At 39.0% G+C, this 17,658-nt stretch overlaps 1 protein-coding gene across 3 annotated transcripts in view; it reads right to left on the bottom strand.

Moving 5' to 3' along the window:
- Positions 1-17,658, bottom strand: part of NFIA (nuclear factor I A) — a 394,118-nt gene that overhangs the window by 261,332 nt on the left and 115,128 nt on the right. The window lies entirely within an intron of this gene.

Below are 17,658 nucleotides of genomic sequence, written 5' to 3'. Positions count from 1 at the left end.
TCTCCCACACCATAAATCAAATGAGTCATTTTGAATTTAAAATTTCATTACAGTGATCTTAGGAGTTACACTTGATTTGTGATTTTTTATTATTTTTTTTCCCAGACATAGTCACTGCAATTGACCCAACAGCCTGCTTCCAGAGAGCACAGCCAAGACAGGGCAAACCCTGGAACAGGCTAAGGAACAGCCAAAGGGAGCGATGGTGAGCCTCCTCAGATGTCTCTGCCAGACCACTAATGGTGACTGGCCACAGGGTGAAGACAGCATTAGTAGAACTGAGGGAAACTGCACACTTTAGTAAAAAGCTAATGCAGCTGCCAAATTGAAAATAAGTATAGGCTACTTTCGATTATCCACAAGTGGTTTAACCACATGGCCTCCGTCTTCCTACGGCTCAACCTCAGTCTGGGCTGCAGCCCAGACACTGAGCAGGGTGGGGGTCTATAAGTCCGAATATAGAATCTGCATCTGAAGGTGTGGTCCTAACTCTTCTGAATTGTGAACTCTTTTATGAACCAAGCCACAAAGTTCTCATTTACCAATAAGGATAACTGCAATATAAATGAATGAACACTATTAATAAAAATGATGTTGTGCATCATCTTGTTAAGGCTGTATAAAATGCAGTTATTAAAAATCTGTGAGCAGATGCCTATTAGATGATAGAAAACTTCATGATTTTTATTCATTCCTTCCCTCATGGAGTCTTTATCCTGTTAACTGTCAGACACTGCTCTAGGTACTCTGGACATAAAGATGTAGTTCAGTACCTACCCTCATGGGGCTCACAGTCCGTCCTGGATAATAAACACTTAGACAGACAAAATGCTTCTTCAGATTAATATGCACTGTCTGATGTAAATGTAACTCATTTGGCAGCTCTACAGGACAATAAGCTTTAGTGGGTGTCTCTGAAGTGACATAGAAGACCATTTTGAATAGGGTGAAAAGTGAAATTTTAGCAGCAGGTATCCTGTACAGGTATCCCCTGTATCCTGTATCCTGGATCACAGAGGGCCAGGCAGCTCCCTTGCTCCCTTTCCAAAGCACAACCCTGCATTAGCTACCACCCTCCCTTTAAAATCTCACACAACCTACCTGTTCTTCCTACAACAACAAATCCACCAACTCAATTTGCTCATTTAAATCCATACCATAAGACTAATAAAGACTAAAATCTGTAATAAGAATTTTCTCCTTGTTTTCAAAATCAGCACTCTTCTCCAAAACTCTCTAATTGATGAACAAGTGGAGAAGCGTGTTTACTTGAGAGAATGACTTCCTGGTGTCCCTTATTTAGAGATCCATGAACTACATTCTAAAAAAGGCTATTTGTGCTCTCCAAAAATGAGGTTTTTTTCAATTATAGAATGGAAATAATAATAATACAAGACTTAAAAGGTTACTAAGAGAATCAAATTAGCTTATTAATGAAAGCATATAACTTGATATCTTTTTAAAAAAAAATAAGCTGTTACTATTTACCTTCATTGTTACTATTTAAATCTTACAATTGTTTGATAAACAGCAATTTAGCAATTCCTTTCTGACCTGTGACCAACTGCTGATTCAGAAAACAAGACAATCATGGAACCAATATTTCCTCAATATTATGAAAGTTTCGTAAGGTCTTAGTGACTGTGAAACAACTTTATGGTACTACTATAATTTTCCCAGTAAAACTTGAGTCCTATTTATTAGGTTAACATATGCAACTCATTGCAAAGATTCTACAATGTAGTAGCAATGGAGGAAGCAGTCACTCTAGAGTATCCTCCAGCTCTTGGAATGAAGCAGTTTATTCAATCAGGGAAGTGGGGAAAAGGTTATACTAAGATATCCATAAGCCACAAAAGTGTGCAAACTTCCTTCCTAATACAACATACTCCTTCCAATCTATTTCCTTACTTAAAATTTATTGCTATACATACAGAGCATGAAAAATGTGAAAAGATGCCAGTGCAGCCATCACTTTGGCCCCGATCCTCAGCTAAATTTATGCCTTTCTCCAGTTTGTTTAAATGCCAAAGAGCTAGGCAAACTAGAAGAGCATTATGATCTTCCCTTTGGTAAAGAAGTCCACCTGAGCACTGCATGCAGCTGGAGCCAACAGAGCCAAGAGAAAAGAAATGAAAATGTTCATTTTGTGGGCTTGAGATGCCCAATCAGAAAGGATTACAGTGAAATTACCTCTCAATACGGGTGATCTTTGGAAATCTTGCACATTTCCCAATGCCGTATTGACTGTTCTAGTCTTTGTCCAATAACAGAAAACTTTAACAGATTCTGTACGAGAAATGTGAGAGATGGCATAGGCCATACTTAAAAGTGCCTACAAATAAAGATATAACTCAACGGAAAATAGAATTTCAGGAATCAGGACTGTAATAGATGCTACCCAAAAAATGTGTACGTGCTTACCTGCCTTCTATCCCCTCATGCTGAAGTCTCCCCCTCTGTATTTGAAGTTGGCAATAATAATTTCAGCCCAAAAGAGAAACGTTCTGAGGAAAAGGGTACTTCAAAACAGCACTTGTAGAAACTAATGATTTTTTTTTTTTCTGAATGCAGGAATACCACAGCACAGCAAACCTGGGTTATTTCATCGCCCTATTATCTACCATGGGGACAATTTGAAGATTTCTTTGTGGCATTCACCTAAGTTTTCTTTGCAATCTTATTCTACTTGAAAAAAACTGCATTTCCTACTGCAGAGATAACGGGATCCTGGGCTAAGAAATCCTGCGGTCCTATGTCCTTCACCCCTAGTTTTATGCCCACATATCTGGCCATCAATATCTGTCCTACAACACTTGGACTCAACATGAGGATATTTATGTATATATTCACAATCATAAATATATAGCACAGTGTTCTGTACTAACAGAAGAAAGTCCAAAATGGAATAAAAGATATTAATGTTAATGTTTTTAGATGGTAGAACAGCATATGACCGCTTTCTGTTTTTTCTGAATTTTCGAAACTATAATGATTGCATATTATGTTGTATTAAAGAAGTTTAAAATAAAATTTTATTTATTTGTCTTGCGCCTTCTGAGTACTGGGATGTGAACCTTGAAGGCCATATGATACTGGCTCTCACAGGGACCATACACAAAAAAAGAATTAAAAATAACACAAAATAAATAAGTAATACACAAAACTATTTGGGGAATGAGAAAACTGTTTAACCCTGGTTAAACAGTCATTGATGGCTTCCAGAAGAGCAAATCTGTACACAAATAACTGCTCTTACAGAATGAACAAGTTTCATTTCTCTAAAGTGAAATACGTAAATCTGACAAAGCAACTCTTAACATTTCTTTTCCTGTGAAAAATCAACCTCCACACAGTATCATGGAATGTAAAAGACACATTCCAGGCAAGGGGGGAAAAAAAAAAAACTGTGCTTTTTATTTCCAAGTTTCCTTAATCCAGCTGTTCCCAGGGTCCTCAGCCAGGGTGACTTCCATCAGCTGGAAATCCACCCCCAACCACAGCAGCCCTGAGGCTGACTCCTCTCACCTGAGCCTCAGTGACAGCGCTGACACAATTATGAGCTTTGGTCAGTGCTTTCTCCTACATGTGTCATAAAACAAGTGCCCTCAGGGCTGGTGCTGTGGTGTAGTAGGTAAAGCTGCAGCCTGCAGTGCCGGCATCCCATATGAGCACCGGTTCAAGTCCCAGCTGCTCCACTTCCAATCTATATCCCTGCTAATGCTCCTGGAAAAGCAGCAGAGGATGGCCCAAGTCCATAGGTCCCTGCACCCACTTGGGAGACCCAGAAAAAGCTCCTGACTTTAGATTAGCCCAGTGCCGGCTGTTACAGCCATTTCAGGAGTGAATCAGCAGGTGGAAAATCTCTGTGCCTGTGTCTCTGTCCCTCTCTGTAATTCTGCCCTTCCAATAAATATGTAAATCTTTAAAAAGAAAAAACTGTCCACTACTTAATCACTAAAAAAACCAGTCCTGTTTGAGTACCTATAAAGTCTTGGATCTTAGATTCCAGATATGTTTATTTAAAAATTTACATCATAGTCAATAATAAAATTTAACATATATTTTATGAAAATTAACAGTGGAAAAATATGCCAGGACAACTGTGTTAACATAAGAATAAAAGCAAGCCACTTAATAATATGAGTAAGGCCCCATGCACTGACCCTTACATGAAATGTCTCATTTAACCCATATATAACGCTATGCTGTTACTGCTATGGCTACTGCACAAACTGCAAACTAGATCATGGACAGGATAAGAAGCAAGGTTATCACCCACAGCTTCAAATTCAGATCTTAACTTGAAAGTTAGATTCTAATAGGTCAAACTGTTGCCCTTTAAATTTAAGAAAAGTGAGAGAGCTTGGATGTTTTCAAAGTTAAAAAATGAAGCAAACACAAAGACAGAAAATCTGTCAGAATAATCATTTTCTCTTCTTGCTCTTAAACCACTTGATAGTCTTCCTCTGCTGAGCTCACTCTTGGTCCGGCATGGACCACACTTTTCAAAGCTCACTGCTCTCAGGAGTACAACAGAAAGAACGATGAATTAGACAGACTTGCTTGCAGCAGGATTCCAGAAACAAGATCTTACTGGTGTGTAAGAACATGAGTTGGAGCAAAATGTTACAAACAGAGAAAAGCAAAAGGGGGTCAGCCACAGGGAGGAGTCCAAAGAAGCGAAGGCATCTCCCTTAGCTGAACATAAAAGAAAGGAAGCACTTGCCCCGTTCCTGCGGCAACAGAGATCTCCCCGGAGTCCTCCCTCTTTCAAAAGCGCTTGGCACATTGCAGATGGTGCCTTACCTTATCCATGTGTGAAAAGCTGAGTCCAAAGGACAAGAAAAGGTTCAGTGCCTTTCTGAGGCATACCATCTACCTAGCTGGGTGAGACTTCACTCAACCCCCTCTTCCTATTCCTCGGCAACACCCCCGTATGAACACCAAGTAAAGTGTGCACATTTCCCCCAAAATGATAACTCGAGGGATGTTATTAACATGGAAGTGGGTTCTAATCTTTCAAAACTTTTGTCTGGATAAATAAAGGGTCTGTGTCTAATGAAAGCAGAGGGAGGCACAGTGAACCCAACAGCCGCACCACAGAAGGCTTTTCATTCATGAATCACTCTGCAGTTGGTGCCACAAAAGTCCTCTTCACAGAAGAGAGGTTCATAGGAATTCCACCTGGACTCATCTGAGCAGTGCTGCTGTGGTCAAAGATGAGTGCACACAGCCACATATTTCCCTAGTCTCCTCCCACACTCTGTACTTGCAACTGAACTCTAGATGTTCTATGATTGACCAGGTATGGTTTTTGTTGTTTTTTCCAATTTATATTTATTTGAGAAGCAGAGAGAAAGATGACAATGGAGACAAAGATAGAGATAGATACAGATACAGATACAGATGACTAGAGAGAATGATCAAGAGCGAGAGAGATGGGAGAGGGAGCCCCCATCCTCTTGTTCACTTCTCAAATGCCCATAACAGACAGGGCTAGGCCAGGGACAAAGCTAGAAGCTGAAAACTCAATCCAGGCATCCCATATGAGTGGCAAGGACCCAATCACTTAAGCCATCCCCTGCTGTCTCCCAGGGCATATATTGACAGGAAGCTGGAGTGAAGCTAGGGGTTGAATCTAGGCATTCGAGTGTGAAACACAGGCATCTTCACCAGAATCTTACTCACTAGGCTAGATGTCTACCCCTTAAGTTTGTTTTTAAAGACAGCTCCCATACTGAAGGGTTAGGAAGGAGGCACATGTAAGAGGAAATTAGTAAATGTTCTGGGAAAAACACATGAAAAAGATAATCATATCCATTCTAGTTTCTGGCTAAGCTATTTAAAATGGCCTCATGATTTTCTTCTTATATTTAAAATCTGTGGAGGGACACAAGATATGCATAGTTGTGAAAAGAGCCTATTATTTATTACTCAGGAATAATTTCCCAGTGAATTATTAAATTTGAGAGAAACAAAATGCTCAAAAAAATCAGTTGTTCCACAAACCAATAATTTACTACATTTTGTATCATGAATTTGTAAGTTGTATAAAATTTAGAAGTTTTCCTTATCTAATTTTCCAATCCTTCCCAGCAGCAAAGTCTCTGAACCACCTCCACAGAGCCACTTCCTCCCAGCCTTTCTACAAGTCAGCCCACCACTGGCCTCTTGGATCCATATAGTAGCCTTCTCTGTGCTGAGTTGGCCTCTATCTTTCTCTAACTCCCATTAGTCCTAGGTAAATAAATCAGAGGATATATAGTTCCTTTCATATGCCAGTACTTCAGAACCATAGGGATGTTGGTCTCAATGTAGAATTCTGCAACCTCCAATGCACTGCAGTGTGTGTCACTATGAGGAGGGCTTAGGATGGCAATGTTGGTCTGAGAGACAAAAACGGAAGAGTTCTATGACTATCTTCAGTTCTTCTCCAAAGTCGGTACCCAATGAGTTTAAATTTATCTAGGATATACCTTACGTCTTAAAAATGCTTTTTAGTAACATCTAAGTACAAGACATTTCATGTGGTCAAAGGAGGCTCTCCTCCTTTGCCTAAAGTCACAATGACAAGAATACCAAAGTTGGTGAAAGAAAATTTTCAAGTGGACATCTAACCTTGGGTTATGACTGTACAAGATAAAATTTCAGTCACTGGCTTCAGTTAAAATCTGATGAAAGTTCAACTAGTTTTCTGTCCTGGTCAATACCAAAATTAGTCTGATCTGAAGATCTGCTGATAGTCAAGGTAGTATCTATAGCTCTTCTTCCTAGCAATGGCTATTACCAAACCATGAAAACTCCTCAGAGGCAAATTCCAACTCCAATCTGATAAGATTCAGTATACTGTTTTCATGCTGTAGCCACATAAACACAAAATATAAAAAATTAAAATATTTCCACACTTTCACCCATGAAAATTTTCATATAAATGAAGTTTATATCCTTTAAAATGCTATAAAATTTTACAAAATAAGCTATCATTGAAGCACATACATTGAATATTGCAACCTATTGTCCATGCTGAAAGGATGACCCACACCAGGCACTGCAGTTCTCAGCAGTTCAATCCCACAAAGCTCTGGGTCCTGCCTCTTGTAACCAAGTGTTTGGACTCTGCTCAGTCTCACAACATCCAGACTACCTACTTCACTTTTTAAAAATGAAGATACTGGATTCACAGATGAGGTTATTGTCAGGAGCCCTGGATTTGCAGGATTTCAAAATTTTCCGTATTTTGATGCCATCACTACTGTTCCTTTAAAAAGCCTCATAAAAGGCAAATCTTTAAACAAATGTGAAGACAAATAAGTTCTACGATGAAACATCTCTCTTTAATCAAGGAAATCTTGTATAAGGACTTTTAGTTCAGAAGGATGAAAGTTCTATATCATTTGGACTAAGCCTTCCTAAAATTCTTAAGTAACCTTGTGTTATATTAGAGGTTAGAACTGCGTGGATTCAAATCTCATTTTAATGACTTAAATATCAGCACTGTGACCTTGAGTAAATGGATCCACTTCTTTGTGTTTGTTTCCTATCTACAAAATTAAGATAATAATTTTATTAGCTTATAATGTATCTGTTAAGGACCTAATTGACAGCAAAATAAATTTGCTATTGGCAATAGATTTTTCTTTATCAATCACTTGTGTCCTAACATTTGCCTTGTACCATGCTAACCTCTTGCAAAAAAGAAAAGTGTGTTTGAAACAAAAGAATATAATTCCATTGCCTTAAATGGTGGGCACTAAGTAAGTAGTTGTTAAATGAATGAAGGAAACAAAATGCTCAAAATTATTAGAGAGAAAAAAAGCTCCATGTAAATGCCTTCAATATTACTGACTATATGTAAGAGGAATGGTCATACAATAACAGAATCATAAGCTACAGTTTCCTCAACTCTTCATCCCTGCTAAGAAAATCAGCTGAGTTTGTTCTATTGAAATGAAGGTCAATGTCAAATCTCCAGATAGCTTCATTATCTTTAGTAACCACATCAACCCAAGGGGATTACAAGTTTACAAATGTAGATATAATACAAATACTCACAGCTAGATATTAAATCAAATTTAAGTGCATTTTTGCTGCTTTGTCTTTATAAAGAATGAAGGTAGATACAAATAACATAAAACTCAACCATCCAGGATTGCACACAAAGGCATTTTTTTAAAGCTATCTCTTCTTGCTATGTTTTAAATCAGGTACTACCTTTAAAGTCATGTACATGTATGCTCTAAATCCAAATAGATGCACAGAAGAGACCAGACCTTCTAAAAAAGTTTTGCAGCCCAACAAACCTCCTAGACACTAGATGTGAAACAGTTTAAGCCTAAATAACATCCAGTCCACCAGCTAACTGGCTCTATTTCACTATAGAAACCTCAAGTTTAGTTCTATCTTTTATGCTTATGCCTAAATAGATAAAGATCTTAGGACAATAGATTAATCAGAGGCTCTTCTAGACCAAGCCCTCTTGAGGAAGGCCAGAAGAAAGGTAAACGGACTTTGATAAGAGCAACTTGATAGAGAAAGGTCCCAGTTCCAGTTCAACATTTCATGCAATGCCAGGCAGCTGATAGTTTGGGGTGGGGGGGGAACAGTGACCTCATTTGGAATTTACAGGAGTCACAGCAACATCTGGAAAGAAACAATATCTGCTCTGGTCAAGAATGAGTCTTCACAGACCATAGCAGAAACACATTCCCCAAAAGCCATCCTGAAATATGGGGCTAAACTGTCACTTGTGCAACTGGAGTCTGGCAAATGGCCAAGGCCTTGAAGATGGATAGATTTCCTTAATGCATCCTTACTCCTCCAAGGCCTGCCTCCCACTGAAGTAGATTTCTTCCATTTTTTCCCTCAACTTAAGTTGAACAATAGTTACTGAGCAACCATTGTTAGAAAGAACTGTTAGAAGCCCTAAGAAAACTCAGCCCACTGTGGGAGACCACAATGTGAGCCAGACTTAATTACCACTGGGTAACATAAACCATGTGCAGCAGGCAAAAGGAAGAGGAAGAAGGCCAATGGAGGAAGGCTGGACAGAAGAGGAACGCCGTACCCCTGCCTTATTCCACAGAAGTCCTGAGGTAACTTGAAGAACGAGCAGGCTATTGAGAGCCAGCCTGGAGACCAGACTGAGAGGGAAGAAGATGCACTGTACATAAAAGATACTTCTATTTCACAAATAAGGGAGAGTCCTGCACAGTGCCATCTAACTTGTGCTTTAACTCTGACACGTACCCTCGAGCACTTTAAGTTGTTAGCATTTACGCTTTCTCCCTATTAACAATATTACTGATGGGTTCAAAACCTTAAACTCACTCCAGTGTGACATTCACTCGCCACCAATGTCTTTTCCACTGCTCGACTCCTTCATTTGGACAGGACAGGCTTTAACATGTGGCTCATGGAGAAAAGTGAAACCATAGACACCAGCGGAACTCAGAATAAAAAAACACATTTTGAAATAAAATAAAGGTTAAGCTCTCATACCAACAGACCTTGCTTGATCAGCAAAAAATGTAGGTGTTAACAGGAAATCGCTATATTGTGTAATCCCCATTTCACCCTCCACAAAATTGCACTATAATTCAAAATAAGTGAAGCAACAATTGGATGGATGACCAGTTTTTGTTGTTTACATAGTTTAATGCACAAATGTGCAGTTTCCATGACTTTCAGAATGACGTGATTTACATGAGGCCTTAACAATAAATAAACTTGAAGTGCTGTATATAGTTAGCATATGGTGAAATTTTTAAGCAAAGCTTTTTCTCCCATTCCCTGTAAGACATTTAAAATATTCTTCCCATTGGGGTCTTTCATTTTTATTTTACATCTTGCTAATTCTCCTTCCGTGCAAATATAAAATTTTTGTTTTACATATAAAACGTTAGGGGTAGAAAATAAAACAAAACAAAACAACATGTTTCCTTACATAATAATGCACAATAATCAGTAACAACTGCCCATGGACTACAGATATTTATAACTTGGCCATTTTTGAAGTTAGTCATGAATACCAAAAATACTTATATTACTGTGTAATAATTTACAACATTTCTTTAAACCTAGTAGGGCTCATCCTTCTTTAACCACCTGGCATGTCAGAATATCTAAGAAAAGATTAATAGAATTATTTGCAATAAATCTCACAAACATATCTTCAGAGGAACATGCACAAATAAATCCTTAAACAACGAAGCACTCTCTTGTCAACTTTTCAAAAACTCCTCCATATGCATCTTACATATATTCAAGATTTCCCAGAGTCGTAGAGAACATATTCTGACCAAGGTTAAGGTCATATCTTTATTGCATCATCCTTCCCCAAATTTCACCACAGCGTGTTTTCCTTCCTTTTACCTACTAAGATTTTATTTAAAAGAGTCTGATAACGTTTATGACCACAATTACCCCATAGGGAGACAACATCTTAATTCGCTCTTGGTAGATAATAGGAAACAAGTCATAAAGGCACAATCTGCACCTAGGGTTACCTCTGGCAGCTCTCCTCCCAGAATTATCTGGGCAACCAATGTGTCTACCATGCTATCAAAGTCATTATTTTCCCATCTGCCCCAGATGATCTTTACATAGCAAAGTAAAAAACACACTGGAGTCTGATTTTTAGAAAAGATTATCTTACACATGCTAATTGTTCATTCAAGTCATCATTGAATAATGCCAACTTCCAAGATATTTTTATTGAATCCTCTTAGCCTAGAAATTGCAACTGGAACTACTCGATGGTTTTTGAGTTATATTTCTATTCACGCCTGCTACAAGTCTTTTACCTGGCACACGTTGTATGGAAACTCATTAAAATGTTCTTGTGAAAGGAGAGCACAACACCACCACCTTCCCTTTGTCTAATGGCTCAGGACCTCTCTCTCATAAATTCATTCTAATTAAATTATGCTTCTCAAGGTGCTCCCTCTCAGGCAATCCTTATGTAATAGTACCTAATATTTTCTCCACAATTGATGTTACATTAAACAGGCTTTTACTACCTACCACCCCACTCTTCACTTTCCTCCCTCCTTCCACCTTCTCTTTCCTCTCCCTTATCCCCACCGCCACCTCCTTTCTTCCTCCTCTTTTTATCTAATTCAAGGGACACCAAAATCTAGCCTGACAAACACTAGTTTCAGAATATGCCCTTGGCCGGTGCCGTGGCTTAACAGGCTAATCCTCTGCCTTGCGGCACCGGCACACTGGGTTCTAGTCCCAGTCGGGGCACCAGATTCTATCCCGGTTGCCCCTCTTCCAGGCCAGCTCTCTGCTATCGCCATGGAAGGCAGTGGAGGATGGCCCAAGTCCTTGGGCCCTGCACCCCATGGGAGACCAGGAGAAGCGCCTGGCTCCTGGCTTCGGATCAGCGCTGTGTGCCAGCCACAGTGGCCATTGGAGGGTGAACCAACAGCAAAGGAAGACCTTTCTCTCTGTCTCTCTCTCTCTCTCTCACTCTCCACTCTGTCAAAAAAAAAAAAGAATATGCCCTGAGGTTGGGCATCTGGCCTAACAGTTAAGACCCTATTTCAAATATCTGCATCCTATCTTGGTGTGCCTGGGTTCAAGTCTCAGCTCCACTCCCTATTCCAACTGCCTGCTAACGTGCACCCTGGAAGGCATCAAGTGATCACTCAAGTACTTGGATTCCTGCCACCTTTGTGGGAGATCTGGATTTAGTTCATGGTTCTTGGCTTTGGCCTGGCCTAGCTCTCTCTCTCTTTCTCTTTCAAAATAAATCAAAGACAAATGTTTAAGAAAGAGATGTCTAAGTCTTCATTAGGTTCTTTACTATTTTCTTGAAGTGTTGCATAAAATACACAAAAATTCAAACAAATTTCTCTTTGAGTATAGAAAAAAGCATTACATTTTAAAGCTCAATGAAAAAACAGGCCAGTTGATAGATTATTAGCCAATTTCATTTCAAGGCACAGATACTATACATAGAGAATGTGTTGATTAAAATTACTGCAACAAATCTTACAAAGATTATCAACAACCTTTATATTTTATATAGATGTAGTCAAGGATATCGATACTTTAAGCTATCAGGATGTCTTTTCAAATGATACCGAAGGTAACAACAACAAAAAAGAGCCAAATCTAAGAAAGCATGTGAAATCTTAATACATCTTTTGGCTTGTGTTGCTGACTCTCATCAGAACTTTCTATTTTTAAATAAAATGTAGAGGGAGTAGTTGTTTTCTCTTTCACACTTTGCTGTGTTTCAGCAACCCTATGGAACAAACAGGAATTTTACAAGAAATGAATAGCTCATGGTTGAAAAGATTACAAATGACAGAATTTCATAATGTAGCTCAGGATGTAAGTAACTTGTGAGGAGCCATAAGAGAAGCCATTTAAATGTGTACTGCTACCTTCAACTGTTGTAATCATTATCATTAAAAATAATACGATTAGTATCACATATATTAGTAAAATTTGGGGAGGATTTTTGGTTTGTCCTGCCTTTCTTCATTCTTTCTGTCCTTACTTGGGTTAGAGCATATATTTAATTATATGGCCATGACAGTTCTTGGGCCTGAGCATATAAACGACCTACAGCATTTGTTGAACCATAAGTAAGTGCCTTTGGTTTACCCAATGTGACTGGTATCTTTTCAAGGCTGGTGATACTACTTTTCATTCTGGAGATTCCATTTGCCATTTCACAGCAGAAACTCCATCCACAATCGTTGACTGGCATGTTAAAGCATGAGAATGACTCATTTTATTTGGTCAACTACTACAAAAAAGGGCAATGCCTTAACAGCAGAGACTGAATCAACTCATCTTCCCCAAAAATAAGTTCTGTTTCTTTGTTGGGTAAAAAAATGTGATGATAAATTTGATCTAATATCTCTTGGGTACTTCCAGTGTTCTAGGAGGAATGATTCCAAGTGTTTTGCATAAATGAGGTGCTAATATTATTATCCTTGAACACAAATGAGGAAATCAAGGCACAGCGAGGACAGGTGGCCTGTACTAATGAGCATGCTGCTTACCCAAGGTAATCACCTGTCTCTGAGGGAGAATGAAAACCACATTTATTTCTTGTTTCTATAGATAAGTGGCCTTGTCATTAGCCACAAGTTAACAAGTAAACAGATCAATATTTGTAAGTTCTAGGACATGTATTTGATCAGTCACATAAGCTTGGCCAGTGACATCTTTAGTAATAATGTCCTCACAGAACTCACTGCTGGTGTTTAACATAGATTTGAAATAAGCCATGGGCATAATTTGCCACAAGACAGTATATTTTCAATCTGTCTATAGCTGAGACATATATAGAGGATACACTCATTGTCGTGACTGTTAGTGGTAATTAGGGATCAATATGAAATGAGTTGCATAATTCTAGCTCAACTTTTTAACACATGACAAAAATTACTAAGAGTATAGGCTGAGCAGCTCTGATCCAAAATCCAACTACTGCCCCCCCATCCAAATTCTGAAACATTTTGAGTTCTGACATGATGCCACAAGTGGAAAATTTCACACCTCACCTGAAGTGACAGGTCACAGTCAAAATGCAGGTACACGGGAGCAGGGGGTTGGCCTAGCAGTTAAAACATCAGTTAAGATCCCCAAATTCCCTATCAGAGCACTTGTGTTCAAGTCCCAGCTCCACTTCTGACTCTAGCTGGCTGCAAGTGCAGACCCTGGGAGCACTGATCAGTGATGGTTCGAGTAGCTGGGCTCCTGTCACTCATGTGGGAGACCTGGACTGAGTGCTTGAGTCCTGATGCTGTTCCTCCCACCCTACTCCACCACTGTGGACATCTGAGGAATAAGTGAGTGGATCTGGGTTCACTCACTCTCTTTCACTGCCTCTCAAAAAACAAAAACCAAGAGGAAAAAAAAGAAGGCATATTACAAACATTATATAAAATTATCTTCATGTTATATGTATAAAGTATATATGAAACAAAAATGAATTTCATGTTTATTTCTTATTATCTGCATGCACACATTCTACAATTCAATAAAGTCCAAAATCCAAAACATTTCTGATACCAAGCATTTTGGATAAGGGATACTTAACCTGTATGTGTAAAAGGATATACTTGGAAGCACACCCCATACCTAGAAAGCTAGGATTTTAATGAACCAGAAAAAAAACTTGCATCCTTTTCCCAGAGAGGAAACAACAAAATATACATGGTCTTGAGATAGAGAGATCTGGGTTTAAATCTCATTTTTACTACATATGAGATGTGTTCCCTTGGAAATATAACATAAGTAAGTCACAGGATACTTATCTTTAAAATGAGGATGTTTCTCTCTCCCTCTCCCTCCCTCTCCCTCTCCCTCTCCCTCTCTGTCTCTCTCTCCCCTCTTCTCTGTCTCTGAATAAATAAATTTTTAAAAAATAAAATGAGGACTTAGCTGTTGCTATGGAATACAGGTGAGGTGACAACTTAAATGAGGGGACACAGGTAACCCGATTAGCATATTCCTCACCACTTTTTAAATGATGAACAAATTGGTAGCTCTTAATAGATGGTACCTCCAGCCAGCAATGTGTTTTCCTTGCTTTGTACACAACTCTGCTGTTCTTGTTTTCTCAGTCTAACCCTTCTTTAAAGTGTCCAATGTAAACATACAAAGAGCCACCTACCAGTACAGGCACAGGGAAAGTTCAGCACAAAAGGAATATATTTATCCACACCACCTCGCACGTCTGGTCCTAAAGTATAAACACGACTCCTAAAAACTTCCTTTACAATTTTCACACTGTGTTTAAGGGATAGTAATATTCACTTTTTTTTTTCCCCCAGTGGAGAAAACAGAGGCTCCAGACTCTGTCATCGGCATGCGGCGCTGGTGAAACTGGAATCGCATTTCTGGCTGCAGTTACTGTCAAGGGCATCAGGCACGTTTCCTGACGCCCCTCGTTCTCCTTTCAAACGCAGTGGATTAGTCTCGCTCCCAAACGGGGAGTAACGGGGGGCGACTGTGTTTGAGGCTGAAGGTTTTCTAGTGGGGAGCGGCCGATTTCCAGCCCATTCCTAAGGATGGCAAACATAATACTTCGGAGAGGAAGGAGGGGCCCGCTGGGGTGGGGAGGTCCCTGCCTTTTAAGCAAGCCAGCCAGCGAACACAAATGCACGCAATTTGAAATTTTAATTAGGGCGCCATGTGCTGGTGACATATGGCGACACACTGACAGCTGGGCGTCCAGGTTCAGGAACAGACCTGGGTTCTGAAGTCACAGTTGGCAGAAGTAAAGTTCTCCGCTCGGGCGCTAGGTGCTAGCATGCCTACAAAGTGCCCTGCCAACATCACCCCACGGCCCAGCCCCGCCTCCCGGCCCTCACCAACAGCCTGCCAGAGGCCCACGGCTGCACTGACGGCGAAGCACACACACGAGGAGACACGCGCAGACTCGGCCCCCGGCTCCCCATCTCAGTGTCACACCCAGAAAATACTTGAACAGCACAGCCATGGTGTTCTGCGACCTGGCACAGGATGCTTTCCAGGAGCCTGGGATGGAGCACACACTGGAGCAGGACCACCAGGAATAATGTGCTGCCTGCTCCAAAGTGCCCTGAAATTAGGCTCTTCCGTAAATCTGGCTATGATTTAAAAGTCAGATTTATATAGAATAGGAGATGAATCACGTTAGCAGAGTATCAAGATTGAATAGAAAACACTTTAAGACAACTTGTTAAGCAGGAAAGGTCGAGTTTGCTAACTTTTTTCCTCTCCTAGAATTTCTTTTTCCCTGTGATGAATTCACTGTTGGCCAGTTTGACCTTTGGAACTTAACAAGTTGCCCAAAAATGTCTTGAAATGGGTTAACTAATTGCCTTGTGGCTTGTTCATCTGCTTTTTCTTGCCCTCTCTGAGTATTTATTTTAAGTGGGAAAAGTCTATCCAAGTATGCAGTTTCTAGGCAAGTCCAGGGCCCAGAGTAAGCAGAAGAAGACGATTTCTTAGCCAAACCGTGCAGTATTAAGAGAATCGTTCTTTGGATCCTCCTCTAGCCACAGACTCCTGAGTTATAAATCTTTGACAGTAAAGAACTAGAGTAGCAAATAAACATGCCAAATTGTACCCTCTACAACTCTGTGGGAAATCTGTTTCTAGCCAGTATGCAGTGAAATTCTTCTGGGATATTTTAAATATGGGGTCCAAACCCTTATCTCTTCCTTGAATTCTAAATACTGTTATCGAATCAGCCAAGTGAATTTAACATTGAAATCATCACAGAGGTAGAAATTCAAAATTCACCACCTTGACAAAAAGTCAACAATTCATTGCTTCTTCCTGTTCCATTAAACACTTACACAATCCTTTAAAGTTTTCAACAGTGTAACACACAGCTTTTCACTTTACTTTTTAACTATTGGTATTTTTTTTTAGGAGTGTTCAGAGAAATAGATGTCTATCACATTAGATCGTAGTCAAGTTAATTGTTGGATAGCAACAGAACAAGCTGAAGGTGAACATCAGCCACGTTAGGCTTCACTCAACATTGCTCCTTGCTGGAGAACACAGGCACCAGAATTTACACCCTTGCCTGTAAGCTCATTGTCTACTCTGGATACCAAATAGGCATTTTAACACAACTATCCTTAAAAACAGACTGAAACAAAATAATAACTGTAGTCTCCTAGATACCAGAATAAGCTCTTTGAGATAAAATACCAATGGCCAGTCATACTGTCTGCAGAATTTGCTCTACCCTAGGAAATGTACCAAAATTATCCCTAAGACGAACAGAAGAAAGCAAAGGCAAATATTCTCAATTTTAGATATTTTCCAAATTTATCTCAAATCAGTTTTTGAGTAGCTGAAGTGAAGATTCCTTTAACTCAAATAAGGGCTCCATGACCACAACCTAGTATAGAACACTGTGTTAGACACATTTTTGTCCTTCCAAAGCCCTTTATAAAGTTCTTACAAATTTCTTATCAAAATCAAGTGTGGAGTGTGACTCCCAAACACAGGTCTTCAGTAGCTGGCTGGCTACAGGTGTAATTTTCCCAGAAGACACCACTGGCATGTTTAAAACACACCTATAGCATGTACACACAAAACAAGAACACACACACCTATAAAACAAACTTATTTTTTATTTTTTCTATAAAATAAAAAACTTATGAAACTTTGATCCGTGGAGTTTAAAATATATTTTATAATCAAGATTACCAGGACTCAATATATACATGACAAAATAAAGCAAAGTCTAAGTAAAAAGAGCAAGTGCCTATTATAGGAAAATTGTTACTTTGGTAAAAAAAAAAAAAAAAAGGGCTCATGTATAGAATTTTACTCTGCTTTATTTATGTCTAAATTTTTTTACACCTTAAGTAGGTTAATAAAAATTCAAATTCAATGTCTAGCCTTTGGAATAATAATATTATAAAGAAGTAACATTTAAAGCTTGTGGTTCTAGAATATATCTACTGTTAATTAAATGTAATTTTTCAGTGAGTCTTTTCACAGAATGACAAATTTATTCCAAAACATTCAGAAAAAGTAAGCAGCACCTTTGAATAGGTTAAAATTGTCAAGGAATAAAAGAATTCATTAATCTTATGCAAAAGTAAAATTTCGAATTCATTTAAGTACAGATAAAAATGGATAAGGCAGTAAATTATATTTTGAAATTCTTAATCTTTAAGG

Source organism: Lepus europaeus, chromosome 5, assembly GCF_033115175.1.
Source record: "Lepus europaeus isolate LE1 chromosome 5, mLepTim1.pri, whole genome shotgun sequence".
Lineage (NCBI taxonomy): Eukaryota > Metazoa > Chordata > Mammalia > Lagomorpha > Leporidae > Lepus > Lepus europaeus.
Note: the sequence above shows the minus strand (reverse complement) of the source record. Positions and strands in the feature narration are given on the sequence as shown.